Source organism: Gopherus evgoodei, chromosome 7 (genome assembly GCF_007399415.2).
Source record: "Gopherus evgoodei ecotype Sinaloan lineage chromosome 7, rGopEvg1_v1.p, whole genome shotgun sequence".
NCBI classification, from domain to species: Eukaryota; Metazoa; Chordata; order Testudines; family Testudinidae; genus Gopherus; species Gopherus evgoodei.
The window spans coordinates 72,747,471-72,768,320 of record NC_044328.1 but is presented as its reverse complement, the minus strand read 5'-3'; the positions used below and the strand labels follow the sequence as shown (position 1 = coordinate 72,768,320).

The 20,850-nt window shown below is 45.4% G+C and overlaps 1 protein-coding gene across 4 annotated transcripts in view; it reads left to right on the top strand.

Moving 5' to 3' along the window:
- PIK3AP1 (phosphoinositide-3-kinase adaptor protein 1) overlaps positions 1-20,850 on the top strand; it is a 76,749-nt gene that overhangs the window by 15,074 nt on the left and 40,825 nt on the right. The window contains exon 1 of one of the 4 annotated variants that reach the window (XM_030570386.1): positions 14,776-14,804. The exons of the other annotated variants lie outside the window; for them this stretch is intronic. The gene's annotated coding sequence lies outside the window, so the exon portion shown is untranslated. Of the gene's footprint in view, positions 1-14,775; positions 14,805-20,850 lie in introns of those variants that run through there. 4 annotated transcript variants of the gene reach the window in all.

Sequence of the window (20,850 nt, the reverse complement as noted above, 5' to 3'; positions counted from 1 at the left end):
AGCTAAAGACCTCGTCAGACTTAAATTGCAGGAAACAGGCTGATGTGCTATAAATTGCTCGATTTAGTTGTGGGTGGGAAATAAAGTAGCAGAAACCACATAGACCATGTCATGTGCAGGAAGGACAGTGAGGAAGTGCGTGGCCTTCCTGGTTCTTTTTTGCTGGGTGGGTGAAACTGTGAATGAAATGTCAGAGCAACTGGTCCTGCTTATCCAAATGGATTTGTTTCTACTTAGCACATTGCCGAAGTTTCAAAGTGGTTATACTTGTATTAGGGCTGTCAATTAATCGCAGTTAACTCACATGATTAACTAAAAAAAAATAATCATGATTAATCGCACTGTTAAGCAATAGAATACCGATTGAAATTTATTAAATATTTTTGGATGTTTTTCTACATTTTCAAATATATTGATTTCTATTACAACACAGAATATAAAGTGGGCAGTGCTCACTTTATATTATTATTTTTTATTACAATATTTGCAAATGTAGAATTATGTACAAAAAATAACTGCATTCAAAAATAAAACAATGTAAAACTTTAAAGCCTACAAGTCCACTCAGTCCTACTTCTTGTTCAGCCAATCGCCAAGACAAACAAATTTGTTTACATTTATGGGGGATAATTCTGCCTGCTTCTTACTTGTTATGTCACCTGAAAGTGACAACAGGTGTTCACATGGCACTTCTATAGCTGGCGTTGCAAGGTATTTACATGCCAGATATGCTAAACATTCGTATGTCCCTTTATGCTTCAGCCACCATTCCAGAGGAACGCATCCATACTAATGACGCTCGTTAAAAAAAAAGTGTTAATTAAATTTGCATCTGAACTACTTGGGGGAGAACTGTATATCTCCTGTTCTGTTCTACCCACATTCTGCCATGTATTTCATGTTATAGCAGTCTCAGATGATGACTCAGCACATGTTCTTTCTAAGAACACTTTCACAGCAGATTTGACAAAATGCAAAGAAGGTATCTAGTCCAGGTTTTATTCATAAATATTTGTTATAGTGAAGCTCTCAACCCTTAGACTTCAGTGCTTCAACTAACCACCAGCTGGCATCGGCAGTTCCTGCTCTTTCATTGGCACTGGTCACCACTTGCAATCATGCAGAGGCCAGTAATGGCCAGACTTGAGTTTCATGCTTCACTCCACTTCCTGGTAGAAAGTCCACCCCAGCCCGCCCAGCATTGGTACCTAACTGGCACCCTACCCTGTTGGCAGGCTTAGTTCAGAAGGCTGAGGAATGAATGGGTCGTAGAGGCTATCCCTTTCTCTACACCTGGTGGATATTTGGATCAAGGCAAAGGAGTATAGCAGCAATGTAAGGGACTTATGTTCTCTCTGTTGTGTAGAAAATGGAGCCCTTCAGTTGGAGTGCTCTTAACTAGCTTTAATTTAAGATGTCTAGGACTATTCAAAACCAACTCTTTAAACCTGAGACTAATGGAGCAGCTAACCAGTAACTCTACCTACTCTTTGCCACTGGGAGGAGAGTTACAGAAAACAGTTTGATGCACATCCAAAGTGCTGGATGATCTCCTACCCTCCCTGTCTCAAATGAGCGATCCCTTCTAACACTCCGGGGGCAGATGGGTCTAGCAGTGTTAATATGTCTGACGAACAAACCCCTTGCCAATTGCCATAAACACTGCAACCAGAAAACTCAAACAGATGCATTGATCGGTGTGTGCTCAGCTGCCACCATGAGACAAATGGGGTCAGAGTGACTGAGCACACTGTGTCCATGACTCCTTCAAAATCATCCAATGGCTAGCGAACAAACCTGTTATGCAGCTGCTGCTTCCAGGAAGGTTCTATGTTGCACTGACCCTCCTGCCAGAGAAGCTGTTGGACGTTGCTCTCCAGCAACGACCATTCACTAGCCGGAGGTTGCTAGAGGGCAATGCACAGTGCTGTTGGCCCACTTCTTACAGTAGGGAGAGATGGCTGTGTCTCGAGGTCCTGCTGGCCTGAGAATGCCAAGCCAAGCAAGCTGCCTGAGCCTGCCTCCCCCAGGGGGCCTAACATTTAGAGCACTGGGGTGACCCTGCAAATAGGAAAGATGCTCCTTGAGTGAGATATGGAGCTGTAACCCTTGAAGAAAATCCGTGGAGACTGTAGTATCTAGCCCAGGGCTTCTCACAATACGTTTTTTGGTGGCTGGTGGCCGCTATGACAATTTTTCTTAAAATACTTAATTAACTTTAGGAAAACAAATAAATATGCATATATCCACCTCCAAATCATTATAATTTATTTATGTTGGTGTTTTTTGCAGACTCAATAATAAAAATAATGTACAGTTCTCTGTTCTTTACTGGACCTAAACAGAATAGAAACACAAATAAGGTGCTTTGCACATTCTTGTCTTTTTTGTTGTTTCTTTTGTATTTGATTGCATTTTTTAAAAGACTTGCTAGTTAGTAAGTCTGCTGCTGCGAAAGGTAACGTTTGTTAATATAACTTTTCATAGCAGTCTTACTAGCTAGCTGGGAGGCTGTGAAAAGTGATATTAACGACTGTACGAATAACAGTTTTCACAGCAGACTTACTCAGCCCTGCCAAGCCAGGGGACAAATTAAGTCCTGGATGGGGAGATGAGTAGGGACATAGGGGCAATGGTGGGGTAGGATGGGGGGCTGGGGAAGTAGTGGGGCCAGGGGCAATGTGGGGGGCAGTGAGTCCAGGGTCCAAGGCTGTAGCCTGAAGACTGTGGCTGGGGGCCGGAGCTCACCACTACACATCTGGAACCTGGGGCTGGAGGAGACTGCAGGGGCCAGGGACAATGGGGTGTGTGTGAGCTCAGAGCTGGTATCCGCTGCCGCGAGGCTGGGGTCCAGGGCAAGAGCCCAAAGTCCCACCACAGGAGCCTGCCACCTGGAACCTGCAACTTGCCGCCCTTCTAGTGGCCTTGGAGGAGAGGCTGCTTTGCATCCCCTCTTCAGTCACTGCCCAGGAGGCTGTGGCCTCAAGAAAAGCCCCCGGTGGCCACATTTGAGAAACACTGATAGCCTGTCCCTAGGGCTGGGGGTCATGCGTGAGCTCCAAGCATTCGCCTGATTTCTGAAGCCCACAACCTTCTCCTCTTATGGTCACTTGTCAGTCTGGTGCTTTTTTGTTGTATTGTACCACATCGCTCTCCAGCATAGGGATGTTTCTGTCATAGAATCATAGAATATCAGGGTTGGAAGAGACCTCATAGACTCATAGACTTTACGGTCAGAAGGGACCATTATGATCATCTAGTCTGACTTCCTGCACAATGCAGGCCATACAGTCTCACCCATCCACTTCTATAACAAACCCCTAACCTATGTTTGAGTTATTGAAGTCCTCAAATTGTGGTTTGAAGACCTAAAGCTGCAGAGAATCCTCCAGCAAGTGACCTCAGGAGGTCATCTAGTCTAACTCCCTGCTCAAAGCAGGACCAACCCCAGCTAAATCATCCAGCCAGGACTTTGTCAAGTGGGGCCATAAAAACCTCTAAGGATGGAGATTCCACCACCTCCTTAGGTAACCCATTCCAGTGCTTCACCACCCTCCTAGTAAAATAATTTTTCCTAATATCTAGCCTAGACCTCCCCCACTGGAACTTGAGACCATTGTTCCTTGTTCTGTCATCTGCCACTGCTGAGAACAGCAAAGCTCCATCCTCTTGGAATCCCCCCTTCAGGTAGTTAAAGGCTGCTATCAAATCCCCCCTCACTCTTCTCTTCTGCATACTAAATAAGCCCAGTTCCCTCAGCCAGTCCTCGTAAGCCATGTGCCCCAGCCCCCTAATCATTTTTGTTGCCCTCTGCTGGACTCTCTCCAATTTGTCCACATCCTTTCTGTAGTTGGGGGACCAAAACTGGATGCAATACTCCAGATGTGGCCTCACCAGTGCTGAATAGAGGAGAATAATCACTTCCCTCGATCTGCTGGCAATACTCCTACTAATGCAGCCCAATATGTCATTAGCCTTCTTAGTAACAAGGGCACACTGTTGACTCATATACAGCTGCTTGTCCACTGTAATTCCCAGGTCCTTTTCTCCAGAACTGCCGCTTCACCAGTCGGTCCCCAGCCTATATCAGGGCCTGGGTTTCTTCCATCCTCAGTGCAGGACTTTGCACTTGTCATTGTTGAACCTCATCAGATTTCTTTTAGCCCAGTCCTCCAATTTATCTAGGTCACTCTGGACCCTATCCTACTCTCCAGCATATCTCCCTTGGGGCAGGGATAGCTCAGTGATTTGAACATTGGCCTGCTAAAGCCAGGGTTGTGAGTTCCCTCCCTGAAGGAGTCATTTGGGGACTTATTTGGGGATTGGTCCTGCTTTGAGCAGGGGGTTGAACTAGATGATCTCCTGAGGTCCCTTCCAACTCTGATATTCTATAATTCTCCCTCTCCCCCCAGCTTAGTGTCATCTGTGAAATTGCTGAGGGTACAATCCATCCCATCGTCCAGATCATTAATGAAGATGTTGAACAAGACTAGCCCCAGGATCAATCCCTGGGGCACTTTGCTTGATACTGGCTGCCAACTAGACATCAAGCTGTTGATCACTACCTGTTGAGCCCAATGATCTAGCCAGCTTTCTATCTACATTCATCCAGTTAATACTTTCTTAACTTACTAGTGAGAACAATGTGGGAGACTGTATCAAAAGCTTTGCTAAACTCAAGATATATCACATCCATCGCTTTCCCCATATCCACAGAGCCAGTTATTTCATCATAGAAGGCAATCAGGTTGGCCAGGCATAACTTGGTCTTAGTGAATCCATGCTGACTGTTCCTGATCACCTTCCTCTGCTCCAAGTGTTTCAAAATGGATTCTTTGAGGACCTGGTCCATGATTTTTCCAGGGACTGAGGTGAGAATGACTGATCTGTAGTTCCCCGGTTTCTCCTTCTTCTCTTTTTTAAAGATGGGCACTATATTTGCCTTCCTCCATCATCTGGGACCTCCTCTGATCACCACGAGTTTTCAGAGATAATGGCCAGTGGCTCTGAAATCTCATCAGCCACTCCCTCAACACTCTGACCAGAGCTAATCCCCAGAGTGACCAGGAGGAGGCGCCATCTGCAGAGAGTGGATTCCGTGACAATGGGTCAGAAACCTGGCAGACTTGGAGCACCAAATCCTGAGCATAAATCAGTTTGACTTTATGCAAAATGTCACAGTCTTGCAGAGATGTGGACTTCAATCCATTGCTCATCATATTCAAAAGCGGCATTGCATGCTCTTCAGCCACATCGCCAGGATGGACCAAAATACCCCAGCATGCCATGCTCTCAAATTCTGCATTGATGCATGAAGTGGTGCACATCTGGATTCTACCTGGCAGAGCCTGGGGGCCCACCCTAGAGATTTGTGGATTTGCAGGATTGAGCCAGATCTGGGAACTTCACTACATACTGCCACTAAAAGGTATTACCCACCCATCTTGTCTCTCTACCATCAACCGTGGTCACTCTGCAGGTGCAATGCTCCACAGTAGACTGTGTATATTTGGTGATGATGGTGGTGTTGGTGCACCACAGAAAGTCAGTGGAACTTAAAAGTCTATGTTACTTTTGAAAATTTTACCCAGAAAAACTCTACAGGAATGTAGATATGAAATAGTCATTAGAAACCTAGGAAAATCAAAGCTAAAAATGAAACTTAGGAAATCCCATTATTTGAAAGTGGAGATCCACAGTTAAAGTCTCTCAAACAACCTACGCGCTGCTCCTGTTATGATGCTAGCTACAATCTTCCCTTCATATCTACTTTGTAAAGCAGGCTAATTTTGGGATAAACGTTTTTTTCCTAAGAGCTTCCAGAAATCCACTGCCAGTGGCTAGCCTACATTTGGAAAAGCCACTGTACTGGTGCAGTGACTGTCACTGGCCAGTTTGCTTAGTCTTTTTACATAAGAGTCTGCAGTTTATGGCGGTGCACAGCCTAAATGTAAAGACACCAGTCTATGGACTATCGAGAATAGTTCTCTGCAGTGCACACTTCTTGTTAGGGATAGGGATGAAGCCAATTATAGGTTTACGCTTTCTCACCACATTAGCCTTTTCCCTTTTCAAATATGTGCTCTAATTTCATTATCTAAGTTCAGAAAGTTTGTGCAAGGAGACACTAGCCGACACTCATATAGCTGTTGGCACGCTGAATCAGTGAGAAGCGGTCAAGGATTGCTTTTAGTTTGTGTAAGTCAGGAATCTATGAAATGCCTCTGTATACTGTGTATGTCTAAGAGGAGATCTTAGTTTGTGGTCATGGCTGGAAGAAACCCATTTGTTACAGATGGATAAGGTGTTAGTCTGTTTCTCCAGATGCCTCTGTGGGGCATAATTAATGTTCTTTGTGTGCATTAACTGTACATTTTACCTTTATATAACCCCCATCACTTACAGTACAGAACTCTGAAGTTCCTGGGTTTCTAATATCTGTTATTTATAACCACACTGCTTGTAAAGAATGTTTATCCTTCTCTTTCTAATATGTTCACCCAATCACAACTCCTCTTAATGAAGCTGTGTAGGAGTTTCAGGGTTTTACCTACCTGCAAGCTTTGGGAGCATGCTACCCTGCACAGCTTTTACCCCATGGGGAAAATTTCTATAGGACCCCAAAATTGCCTCAAACATCACCACTTTCTGTTCCCAGGGCCAGGGCAAAGAAGTGTATCTTGCAGGTCAACACAACACAGGAAAGAAAATTAACATGAGAATTCACAGTTTTCCCCTTGGACAGGAAAAGGAAATCCCATGACAAATGCTGGTCATGTCGCTTCATGCACTTCTGAAGCCACTCTGATACCATGTTAATAAGGCCAGTTTAAGAACCCGGACAGTGTATTTCCATACAGCAATGGAACTATGCAAGACAGGTTGCTCCACAGGGCAGTGAGAGCCAGAAAATGGCAAAGAGCAGACACTACATGGTCTCTAGGAACTCCTTAGGGCCCCTGGCTCACCAGCCAGCTTAAGTTCCCATGTTCCTTTGCTCCCGTTAGCTCAATATCTTGATTTCTGCCCCTTCCTGTCCCTGATTTGCCTACTTTCATGCCTCCCTGAACTCCAAATGAGCTGCTGCAGAGCTTAGCAAGAATCATAGGCTTAGTGCAGAAGTCAACATCTGGCCCCCAGTTTCTGGGGATCTCCTAAGAGCCACAGTAGCTCTTGAGGATTTTAAAGATTATAAGGATGCCTATCTGGAGTGAAAATCCCCACTGGGAACATGTAGGAATTAGGGGAAGCCAGTGTATGAAGACTCCAAGAAGGAAACAAGGGTGATGCTAAGACCCAACCAGGTAAGGGGAACTTTGAAACTTCCATAGGGCTAGAGGGCCATGTTAAGTTAGAGATTCTTATGTTGGGCTCTGGTGAGGCACTGCTGCTGGTGGCTGCCCCCTCCTAGATATTCACTCTATAATAGCATCACGGGTCCCAAAGCACCATTTTTGTGTAGTAAGAGTAAGAAAGCAATTTCTTGCTTCATGGCTCCACGATTCTTCATCCTTCTCCTTGAGCAAAGGAATGGTCATGCCAGAACACATCATGGATCTGTCATTTCTGACGTTCCATCTCCAGCCATGGCCAGTGCTTGAGCTGTCAGAGGCTGGCACAATCCAGCCATAACACTGGATGTAGTAAGAGTCCTTCCTGCATGACAGATGCGAAGCATCTACTGCTGCAAAGAGACATGCTACCAAATTCACTGTCCGGTGGAGAGCTCAACACCAAATATGGCGAAGCACACCTGTACAAAGTGTTGCAGCAGGCAATAAGATCTACAATGTACATCTGTGGCTCTGTTACAATGTTGTGGCTGCTGTGGTTCGCAGCAGCAAAGATTTGCCTTTTAAAATATTTAATTCGGGTCAACTATTGCTTTTTAAAAATCTCATCCACAAAAGCCACAGTCCAGTCATCGAGGCTATCTTGGACTTGGCTTCTCTTTTTTAGAACAATTAGAAATCTATCTGAACCAAAAAGAGAGTGCTTTATATAACGTTAGCTCTTCTGAGAGCTTCTCATTAAGATGTTGCAAGGTAAGGCTGGTGATCCTGAGTTAGTTAAAGTGCGATGTGCAGAGTCCAAGGAATGATCAGAAGAGTAAATACTGACAGTGTTTCAGAAGGAGTCCATTAGCCAACTGGAGATTTCAGAGAAACACTGAATTGTCAGAGTGCCCTGCAGCTAAAGATCTCAATGCTGACATCCTCACAAGGCAGACTATTCTTAGCTTCGTTTGGAGTGCAGGAAATGAACAGAGCCATTTATGCCATACTTGATGCCTAATATGTGCCAGGCTTTTGGCACCCAAGTTTGAGAAGCTTGAGCTACATGATTTGCCGAAGCTCATGGTCACTGGCAGAGGCAGGCATAGAACTCTGGGACTTGACTGATCATTTGGAGAGCTCTTCTGTACCTCCTGGATTATCAAAACCCCAAAATGCACTATGCTGACTGTGTAGGAAGTGGGAATTCTCTCTCCTGATCAGCCTCCTCATGGTAAGTTTATACTTAAAGCATGAGACTGGTACCTATGCTGTAGCTTATGTAGAAATAAACAGCAATTATCCTGGTGTTACATAACTTGGAAGAGTCCTGCCACACTGTGCCTCTCAGGCCTCTTGCAACAATGACACACAACTATATACTGAGTTTGTGCCATTAGTGCTTGTTGCTAATCTCCCAAGGCATTTGCTACAATAGTTTGTTTCGTAGGTCGCAAGTAACCCACATATGGCTCAGACCCACCCCATCTTCAAAGGCTATTAGGAAGTCAGAATTTGACTATGATTTTTCATGATGTTGATGACCCTGGGCATTCATGTCAACAATTAGGCAAACTTGAGGGCCCTCCAGAAGGGAATTCCAAGGCAGACAAAGGGAGAATGAGACTAAGGAGCAGCATTACCCTAACCCTCAATTATTTAAATTTATTACTGGCAAGAAGTGCTGGATTGACAGCCCTGGAAACCCAGGCCCGCCATCTACTCCTGGCTCTCTAATCAGCAGCCAAGATCTGCACTCCTTCCTATTCCTTGTTGCTTTTCCTCTGAGTCTTCTCTTACCTTTCTGGATTCCCCCCTCTCTGGGTTTGTCAGCCTCCAAATTTCTTCCTCCCATGGAGTAACTGTGGACTACCTTCTATGGTCCCAACACACCACCCTTCTGCCAGAAAGTGACTGCAGACTACCACCCTCTGTTGCCAGCTATCTGGCTTTATATGGCCCCTCCTGTTCCTGCCCAGCTGAGCCTCATATCTGATTAATCAATCCCTGCTTCCTAGCTCCTCCTTCAGGTGTTGCTTACAGGTTAATTGGGCCTAATTTACCCTCTCAGGACGAGTGTGGGGAATACACCCCATCACACCCATATAGCAAGACAGGTAGTGCAGGGGTTGGATAGATCCTGAACTCTATCTCAGCGTAAAGATGCAGGAGGTGGTGAGACCTATTTGTCAAAGAAAGTCCATTTTGCTGCAACCATTTGAACTCTGCTTGCAGCCTCGTGGGGTCTTGGCACCCAAACCACTTAGTGACAAGATTGTCAAAAGCATCCGATAAATACTTGCAGGTTAATGGAGTTTTTTGGGGGGGTCTGGAAACTCTTCTGTAGTGCTAACATTATAACAAATAAGATGACAGCCCTTGCTTCAAAGAACTTACATCTTAAATAGATGAGAAAGAACTAATCTATGCATTGAATGTTCCTTTATTGTACATAGTTACTCAACAGGAAGCCCTGAATCAGTGATGATTATAGCTTGATTTTCATCACTGGGAAAAATCCCAGGCATGCATGTGCTTTTTGATGTGTCGCCTGCTCTTGGTTAAGTGAGGCAGACAGAGTGAACCATCTGTCCCTCACTCTTGAAGTTTGGGGCACACTTTTCATAACAAGATTTTGATATAAACAAATAGACAAAGCCAACTGCAGACTACAATCCAGTCCTGTTGCAGCTGCGTCCTCCCTGGAAGAACTTATGCAGGGAGCTGTTCTTCTGCCCAGCTTTCCTTCGAGGGCCTTACTGGTTCTTCAGCTCTCACAGGTGTACATACTGGAGCGAACTCCCTGTCTGCTGGTGTTCAGATGTGGCTACGCACCCTGTCCCAGATCAGCACACTAGGCCTCTGCCCAAAAGGAGCAGTAAGGATAACTGAGTGTCAGGCGAAGCAGGATTCTGCCTGGACAAATAATGGATGAAAAGGGATAGCCCTGTCTGGGCTGTACATGTGTTTACCTGGCGACAGGAGAGGATAGCTCTCCAGCATTACCAAGGGAAGTATATGGCTAGGTTTGTAAAGAACAGTATTTAATAAATGATCTTGGAGTTATGTCTGGAGGAGGAAGCCCCCTTTCTTGTGCAACTTGGTTGGGTTTGGAGGGAAGCCTCTGCTGGATTCAGGCAGGCTGTTGCACTGCTGGTGTCTTTGAAATGTCGCTAGTGGCCCTACTCCGAGAGCAGGACTAAGAACATGAGAATGACCATAATGGGTCAGACCAACTGTCTGTCCCGGTATCCTGTCTTCTGACAGTGACCAGGGCGAGATACTTCAGAGGGAATGAACAGAACAGCAATTTTGAGTGATCCATTCCCTGTCAACCAGTCCCAGTTTCTAGCAGTCAGAGGTTTAGGGATACCCAGAGCATGGGGTTGCATCCCTGACCATCTTGGCTAATAGTCATTGATGGACCTATCCTCCATGAACTTCTCTAATTCTGTTTTGAACTTAGTTATACTTTGGCCTTCACAACATCCCCGGTAACAAGTTCCACAGGTTGACTGTGCATTGTGTGAAAAAATACTTCCTTTTGTTCATTTTAAACCTGCTGCCTATTTCATTGGGTGACCCCTGGTGCTTGTGTTATGAGGAGTAAATAACAATTCCTTGTTCACTTTCTCCACACCATTCACGATTTTATAGACCTCTATCATATCCCTCCTCGGCCATCATTTTGCTAAGCTGAACACCCCAGTCATTTTAATCTCTTCTTGTATGGAAGCTGTTCCATCCCTCTAACCATTTTTGTTGCCCTTCTCTGTACTTTTTCCAATTCTAATATACCTTTTTTGAGATGGGGCGACCAGAACTGCACATGCTGTATTCAAGGTGTGGGCAAACCATGGATTTATATAGTGGCCTTATGATATTTTCTGTCTTATTATCTATCCCTTTCCTAATAGTTCCTAACATTCTGTTAGCTTTTTTGACTGCTACTGCACATTGAGCTGATGTTTTTAGAGAACTGTCTACAATGACTCCAAGATCTTTTCTTGGATGGTAACAGCTAATGTAGAGCCCATCATTTTATATGTAGAATTGGGATTATGTTTTCCAATGTGCATTACTTTGCACTTATCAATATTGAATTTCATCAGCCATTTTGTTGCACAGTCAACCAGTTTTGTGAGATCTCTTTGTAAATCTCAGTCAGCTCTGGACTTAACTATCTTAAGTAATTTTGTATCCTCTGCAATCTTTGCCACCTCACTGTTTACCCCTTTTTCCAGATCATTTATGAATATGTTGAACAGCGCTGGTCCCAGTACAGACCCCTGGGGGACACCACTATTTACCTCTCTCCATTCTGAAAACTGACCATTTATTCCTATCCTTTGCTTCCTATTTTTTAACCAGTTACTGGTCCACAAGAGGACCTTCCCTGTTATCCCATGATTCCTTACTTTACTTAAGAACATTTGGTGTGGGACTTTGTCAAAAGCTTTCTGAAAGTCCAGGTACACTGTAGCCACTGGATCGCCTTTGTCCACGTGCTTGTTGACACACTGAAAGACTTCTAATAGATTGGTGAGGCTTGATTTCCCTTTTCAAAAGATGTATTCACTCTTCCCCAACATATTGTGTTCATCTACGGGTCTCATAATTCTGTTCTTCACTATAGTTTCTACCAATTTGCTTGGTAGTGACATTAGGCTTACCACCCTGTTGTTGCCAGGATCACCTCTAGACCCTTGTTAAAAAATTGGCATCACATTAGCTGTCCTCCAGTCATCTGGCACAGAAACTGATTTAAATGATAGGTTACATACCACTTTTAGTACTTCTGCAATTTCATATTTGAGTTCCTTCAGAACTCTTGGGTAAATACCATCTGGTCCTGGTGACTTATTACTGTTTAATTTGTCAATTTGTTCCAAAACTGCTAATTTACCATTGAGAACTGCAACTTCATAAGGATTTTGGAAAATAGCAGTGTTCTCAATTTCCTTTTCATTCACATCCTTTTCCAGATGAGGGGGCTGTCAATATTCCTGTGCTTTGTTAGGAAACCTGCTGAACTTCTTTGGCTATATCTGCACTTACGGTGGTGCATAGAGTACAGACACTGCATGGTCAGCTAGCATGGTATAAATAGCAGTGCAGACAGTGAGGCGTGGCGTAGGTGGGTAGAGTACAGACATGCCAGAACCATAGGTATATATCCTACATGGTTCTCTACACCAAGCCAGGCCTTCCCATCTACTATTTTTAGCAGTGTAGTGCCCCACCGCTTCCCTGTTGCCAGAGCCTTTCCCCACTGCAGTGAAAGAATCTGGCAGCGGGGAAAGGCTCTGACGAGGTCTGTGAGTAGAATTTAGTCACTGGCTTAATCCAGCTCCCCACATTGGTCCATTGTTTGTGCAGAGAGGACTCTCTCCTCAGGCACTCTGCCATCCCTACCAAGCCGCCTGTGCAGATACAGGCTTGGTGTGTGGGCTGTGACAGGTTTACAGATTCCTCGGGCGCCACTGTGGGTGTGCTGCCAACAACTACTCGATAAGCAGTGAAACAATCCTGATGAGGTTAACATGTCCTCTCAATTCCCCTTTATTTGCTTTATAAGCAGAGACTGGTGCATGTTTAGACTGGTGTGGAGAAAGTGTGGGAAAGGCCTGTATTTTGGGGCAAATGCATGACTCGGTTTACGCAGTCACTTTGTGTGCTGACCTACCAGAAGTACCGACTTTTATTTTCCCCCAGGGTGCTCCACCCCACCCCATCCCTGCTCCAACCCCTCCCCCAAGGCCCCCGTGTGCCTGCCACTCACTGCTCTCTGTCCACCTGCAAGCGCCTCCCCCAGCTTCCAAACAGCTGATCAGCAGCCCCGCCAAACAGCTGTGGCTGCTGGGCGCTAAGCTGGTGGGATCCTGGGAGCACCCATGGAGGCGGTGCCGATGTGACCTATTAGGTCTGAAGATGTTAATTCCTCCTCTTGGGTAAGGTGAGTAAGAGATGGGTAAGGCCCTTTGTTTTGTTTTTGTTTTTTTAAATTTCCCAGGAATTTATTGGGTTTTATTAAAAAATGGGAGAAAATTGGGGAAAAGAGTGGGTGATAGGGGAAGCGTGCTCAGTACTTATGTGGGAGGGGGATGGCTGATACTCCCCACATAGCAGTTGAGGAAGCATTCTACTCCCTGCAGCAGCAGTCAGGGGTCCTTGGCTGCTGGGACCTGGCCCCCTGCCCATTTTGCTCCCCCACTTCGTAGGGGTAGTGGAGAGGGCCACGCTGAAGGGCTAGGCTCAGGAGTGGAGTGGAAGGCTGCGACCCTTGAACAATGGTTCCCTCCTGCCCTCAGCCTTTCACCGCAGCCCATCTGCTTCCCCTGTGAAAAATTCCCAGGTCCAAAAAAATCCACAATTGGGGTGAAAATTGGTAAAAACCAAGATTTGTTTGGGTGGAAACTTGGTCAATACCTGCTGCTTCCCCTTCCACTTGTGGCTACTCATTTTACCAGTATCTTCTGCTTCACTTTATTCCAGTCCATGTTTTCCTCCTCACTTTCTCTTCTCCGGCTCCTGGACCTCCTGGTTTTTGTGGCTGGCTTTTTGTTGATCTCACTGGTCTCAGAAATGCAGCCTTTGCAAGTTTGTAGGGAGACGGTTCATCTTCACACAAAGGCGTTCCGGGGGGGCAGGGAGAGAACTATAGTGGGACTGCGGGCAGGGGCACTGGAACGGGGGGGAGAGGGGTTCGGGGGGCCATGGCCTCATCACTTTAAAAGTGGATAGGCTATGCCCTCCAAGTTTTATGGGCTGTAAGGGTGAGCAACGAGGAAGAGGGGGCAAAGAGGAGTGAGCAGGGGGGCAGGGTCTTGGGTGGAAGAGGCGGCACAGGAGCAGGGCCCTGGGGGAATTGGTGGCGTGGGGGGTCGGGGGAAAGGGTGACGCGGGGGAAGGGGTGACATGGGGGGAGGGGCCATGTTGTGGGCGCCAGTGCTCCCCCCTACTTTTAGAGAGTTTCTGATTGAGGGGAGTTGTAGTTCAGGAACCATGCTAAAGCATGCTGGGAAGGAATGCCAAAGAACATAAGGAACAGACTTCCATCAGAATTGGAAGAGATTGGGATGAGGCAGGACCTGGTGTGGGCTCTCCAAGGCTGGGAAACCATCTGGGAGGACCTTGGATGAGGCCTGGAGAGAGGCAGGGTATAGTAGGTGGTTGTAGGCACAGGGGCTGGGGATGGGAATGCAAATGGAGAACTAGCTTCTGTCTCGAGGTCTGTAGCTGGAGCTTCCGGGGAAGGAAGCCAGCCCCCTTCCTCTCTTGTATCAATAGTGGGGAAGATCGGGACAGGTTTTGGGAGAAATGGCTATTGAACTAGCCTCAGGAGGGAAACTGGTGCCAGCCCTGCATTGACGGGGTGAAGGCAGTGGTCTGAGGGCCCAGGACGTGTTCTGAGTTTGAACTCTTGTTTGCCCTGAATAGGGGGACTTATGGCTTGCCTGGAGGGCTGAACCACATCAAAGGGCCTAGCTACAGGAGCACAAGGGAGCTAAGGTATCCCATCACTGCCAAGTAAGAACCTCTTACATTGAGGTATTGAGGTTTGAAATTCTGTCTCTAGTGGTGTCTACACTAGAGACTTTCTTAAAAATGTCTTGCTGTAGCAAGCACTCTGGGAGCATGAGCATGGAGCATGCTAGTGGTGTGTTTACCTGTTACACTCGTACCCTGAGTGACAGAAGCTAAAGTGCCAATGGCATGGCCTGTGCTAGAGCTCCTACCATAGTCACAAGCTGTGGCGTTTCAGTGGCGAGAGCAGCGATAGGAAATTTAAGGAAAGTCTACTGGAGATACTGCCTCTGTGCCTAGTTTTTCCACCTGCGAAATGTTACCTCACAGGGATCAAGGAAATGTTTGCAGAAGGCTTTGCACTTGGACAGCATGTTTAATCTGAGACTCTCAAAGTATTTATTAACCAGCTGTGGGTAACCACCTATCTCACCTATAAGATAAAAATTATCTTCTCCCAATCCAGATGTACATTTGTGTGTGTGTGTATGTATGTGGGGTTTCCGAACTCCTCCACAACCTCACCGTTATGCTGAGCTTTTCTGCTAACTAGTCTGCCCTGTGTTACTGTTCTTCTCTCTTCGTCCTGGAGGCGAGTACAACAGTAGTCAGGGCCTTGCTTTTCCAGCTGTAATTTTGCCAAAGTTCCTTGTCACTTCTAGGATTTTACAAAGTTTCTGGCAAATACAGCTGAGTTTGCCCAGTTAGATCTGAACTCAATGTCCAAGTGGAGGTGCTGGTCCACATGTAGGCTTTCACACTCATACTTGGAGTATTGACACTAAATTGGCTGCTCTTTAATCATGCTACCTCAGCTTGGAAAGAAGCACTGTATGGAGAAAAATGTGTCCCATAAGGGCGCCAGCTTAGCGAATTAATTACTCAGCCTGTCGGGCTGGTTAATGCTAAGTCCTGTGAACCGTATTAATATCCAGAGGCTGAAGTACTCTGGACAAGTTGCAGACTCTTTCAGTCAGCTCACATGCTTAAATTCTAAGTGCTGAGAAACCACAGCTGTCAGCTCCATGCAGATAAAATCAGTGAAGTCAGGAGGAAATGGATGACAGACCGGATGTATGTTCTGTGCGTAACAATATTCAGTATATTAAAATAACTCAATGCTTCCCATTGGCTTATATTTCTAGTAAACAGTTAGCATAGCAGGTGGCCAGATCAAGTTTTTCTCAGGTTTTTGACTGGGGGCTACAGATGCGCACTGAAATCACACAGCCCAGCTGGCTGTGAAACTGAGGGGGAGGGCTTGGCTGGGATGGGAGAGACACTGCATGGAGTTGCTCTCTGAGACATTCAGCTACTAGCACTGCCTGGATGTCCATCCTTCAAAAGGAAATGCAGTGAGGTTTGTAGGACCATAGTTTGTTGCCTGACTGCAGTTCTCATGGGTACTTCAGAAGCAGTCAGGCCTGGTTTTGGGGTAGTTTATTTGAAGGGGAGCAGAAAGTGTCCTTCCGTACCAAGACAGAAATTAGTGTTTCACCTGTGAGTTGTTGAATACAATAATTACTGACAGGGGAAGCTCAATTCAGGTATTACCTTAATGATCAAGGGATCAGACCTCTCAGTTGTGGTCTGTCATATCTGGATGTTTTCACTTATAATTATACCCATTTTGCAAATATAGATGGTGGCATAGAGAGGATTGGGTCACTCTTCAGGTGCCTGGATGGTGTAATGAGGCCAACTCTGCCTGTTCCTTTGGGTCTTTGTGCTGCTAGGAACAGTAAAGTGGACTGTGCGCTGGTGCATTCATGTTCAGGTATCGGTGACGAGGGAACTCAGTCTCTCAATATAGCCCCCTCAGTGTTGCCCAGTTGCTTGGAGGGGAAATTAGTAAGGCAAGGGTCAGGGTTTTCTGAATGAAAGAGCAGTTGAATAATTCATATCCAAAGTTCCCCCAGTTGGCTGCTCCATCAGCAGTTAATCCAGTAACTGATTAACATGGCTCACTCTGTTTTCACTCTACTTAATAGCTCTGTTTCCATAGCCTCCAGTCAGGCGACAGGATTAGGACTATGAGGAAATGCCCTACAAGATCAAACCATGCAGAAGCTTTAACAAATCCCAAATATATTGTCAGATGGCTCTCCTTAATCACTATTTACATAGAATCATAGGGCTGGAAGGGACCTCGCAAGGTCATCTAGGCCAGTCCCCTGCACTCATGGCTGGATTAAGTATTAGCTAGACCATACCTGACAGGTTTTTGTCTAACCTGCTGTCATGGTATAATTCCCCACTCTGAACCTTAGCATCCAAGAGATGGGGTACCAGCATGAATTCCTCTAAGCTCAATTACCAGCTTAGGACCTGTAGGGCTGCCACCAACCAGGAATTCCAGTGCCTGGTACACTCTGGTCCCCCCAAAAGCTTGCCCGGGGACCCCCAAGACCCAGACCCTCTGGATCTTAACACAAGGAAAGTAAACCCTTTCCCTCACCGTTGCCTCTCCCAGGCTTCCCCTCCCTGGGTTACCCTGGAAGATCACTGTGATTCAAACTCCTTGAATCTTAAAACAGAGAGGAAAATCCACCTTCCCCTCTCCTTCTCTCTCCTCCTTCCAGACTCTCCCTGAGAGAGAAAGTGATCCTAACACAGAGAGAAATTAACCTTTCTCTCCTCCTTCCCTCCTTTCTCCCCACCAATTCCCTGGTGAATCCAGACCCTGTCCCCTGGGGTCTCACCAGAATTAAAAAAAACAATCAGATTTTTAAACAAGAAAAGCTTTTAATTAAAGAAAGAAAACAGTAAAAATTATCTTTGTGAATTTAAGATGGAATATGTTACAGGGTCTTTCAGCTATAGACACTGGGAATACCCTCCCAGCCTAAGTATTCAAGTACAAATTAAAATCCTTTCAGCAAAATATCAATTTGAACACCTCCGAGCCAAATACAGATTTGCAAATAAAGAAAACAAACATAAGCCTAACTCGCTTTATCTACCTAGTACTCACTATTCTGAATCTATAAGAACCTGTATCAGGGAGATTGGAGAGAAACCTGGTTGCACGTCTGGTCCCTCTGAGCCCCCAGAGTGAACAACATCCAAACACTAACAGCACACACACAAACTTCCCTCCCTCAAGATTTGAAAGTATCCTGACCCCTGATTGGTCCTCTGGTCAGATGACAGCCAGGCTCACTGATCTTGTTAACCCTTTGCAGGCAAAAGAGATATAAAGTACTCCTGTTTCATTAACTCAACTACCCGTTTATGACACCTGCTCTTAAAAATTTCCAATGACGAAGATTCCACCACCTCCCTTGGCAATTTATATCAGCACTTAACCACCCAGAGAGTTAGGAAGTTTTTCCTAATGTCCAATCTAAACCTCCCTTCCTGCAATTTAAGCCCACTGTGCTGCTTGTCCTACCCTCAGAGGTTAAGAACAATTTTTCTCCCTCCTCCTTGTAACAACCTTTTATGTACTTGAAAACTGTTATGTCTCCCCCATTCCCCCACCACAGTCTTCACTTTTCCAGACTAAACAAACCCATTTTTTTCAATCTTCCCTCATAGTTCATGTTTTCTAGACCAGGGGCTCTCAACCTCAAGCCACAGGGGACCCCATGAAGCTAAGTCAGTTTTAGCCTGGGGTGTCAGGACTTGGGGCCCCAGGCTTCAACCCCATGTAGTGGGGCTTCGACTTTCTGCCCTGGGCTCCAGCAAGTCTAATGCCAGCCCTGCTTGATGGACCCCCTAGAACCTCCTTGCGGCCCCACGGGGGGCCCCGGACCCTGAGAACCACTGTTCTAGGCCTTTCGTCATTTTTGTTGCTCTTCTCTGGATTTTCTTTAGTTTGTCCACATCTTTCCTGAAGTGTGGTGCCCAGAACTGGACACAATGCTCCAAATTGAGGCCTAATTAGTGCAGAGTAGAGAGGAAGAATTATTTCTTGTGTCTTGCTTACAACACTCCTGCTAATACATCCCAGAGTGATGTTTACTTTTTTCCACAACATTGTTGACTCATATTTAGCTTGTGATCTACTATGACCCCCAGATCCCTTTCTGCAGTACTCTTTCCTAGGCAGTCATTTCTCATTTTGCATGTATGCAACTGAGTGTCCTTTCTAAGTGGAGTACTTCACATTTGTCCTTATTGAATGTGATCCTATTTACTTGAGACCATTTCTCCAGTTTATCTTGATCATTTTGAATTTTAATTCTATCCTCCAAAGCACTTGTAGCCCCTCCCAGCTTTGTAGCTGTGAGCATACAATTCAATAAACTAGAGAGGCCTGAATTGTTGTTTCTTTTATGGACACTGTGCTGATAGTCCACATTTTATTGTGCTCATCTAGGTCTTTGAAATTCTGTCTAATCTCATCTCAGCCAATCTTCCTGGTGCTGAGGCAATCTATATGGGCTTGTGGTTCTTGGGGATTGCCGTTAGTACCTTAAAGACAGGTGCAGCACCTTCCAGTTCTCACAGCTGCTAACAAAAAGATGCAGAGTTCCTTCAGCTCTGTCTGAACCCCCGCAACTACAAAGGTACAGTGAAACCCCACTACAACGTGATGTTTGGGGTCCAAAAACTTCCATCGCGCTAAATTCAGGGTCGCTTTATAGTGGGGTTTGTCAGTGGTCCCCAAGGCAGTGCATTGATGTGCACTGTCTAGTGCCCCTAGTGCCTAGTGCCCAGCAGGGGAGAGAAGCCGCGGCTCCCCGCCTGCCAGGGACAGAGAACTCCGGGGCTGCGGACGCTGGTGCTCTCTGTCCCCAGCAGGCGGGGAGCTGCGGCTCCTCTTGAAGCCTCTTGAAACTCAACATTAACAAGTCACCAGGACCTGATGGCATTCACCCAAGAGTTCTGAAAGAACTCAAATGTGAAGTTGCGGAACTATTATCTAAGTTTTGTAACCTGTCCTTTGAATCGGCTTCGGTACCCAATGACTGGAAGTTAGCTAATGTAATGCCAATATTTAAAAAGGGCTCTAGAGGTGATCCCGGCAGTTACAGACCGGTAAGTCTAATGTTGGTACCGGGCAAATTAGTCGAAACAATAGTTAAGAATAAAATTGTCAGACACATAGAAAAACACAAACTGTTGAGCAATAGTCAACATGGTTTCTGTAAAGGGAAATCGTGTCTTACTAAGCTATTAGAGTTCTTTGAAGGGGTTAACAAACATGTGGACAAGGGGGATCCAGTGGACATAGTGCACTTAGATTTCCAGAAAGCCTTTGACAAGGTCCCTCACCAAAGGCTTTTACGTAAACTATACTGTCATGAGATAAAAGGGAAGGTCCTTTCATGGATTGAGAATTGGTTAAAAGACAGGGAACAAAGGGTAGGAATTAATGATAAATTCTCAGAATGGAGAGGGGTAACTAGTGGTGTTCCCCAAGGGTCAGTCCTAGGACCAATCCTATTCAATTTATTCATAAATGATCTGGAGAAAGGGGTAAACAGTGAAGTGGCAAAGTTTGCAGATGATACTAAACTACTCAAGATAATTAAGACCAAAGCAGATTGTGAAGAACTTCAAAAAGATCTCACAAAACTAAGTGATTGGGCAACAAAATGTCAAATGAAATTTAATGTGGATAAATGTAAAGTAATGCACACTGGAAAAAATAACCTCAACTATACATACAATGTGATGGGGGCTAATTTAGCTACAACGAGTCAGGAAAAAGATCTTGGAGTCATCGTGGATAGTTCTCTGAAGATGTCCACACAGTGTGCAGAGCCGGTCAAAAAAGCAAACAGGATGTTAGGAATCATTAAAAAGGGGATTGAGAATAAGCGTGTTATTGTGAGGTTTAACTGTAGTTTGTCTTGTTTTTGTAACTGTGAACTTAGTTCACAGGGGAGTCCTCTGTGTTTTAAATCTTTTTATTACCCTGTAAAGTTACCTTCCATCCTGATTTTGCAGGTGTGATTCTTTTACTTTTTTCTTTATAATAAAGTTCTTCTTTTAAGAATCTGATTGATTTTAGTGTTCTAAAAATAAAAGGTCTGGTCTGTACTCACATTGCTAAGGGAATTAGTTAGTATATTATTCTCAAGCCTCCCCAGGAAAG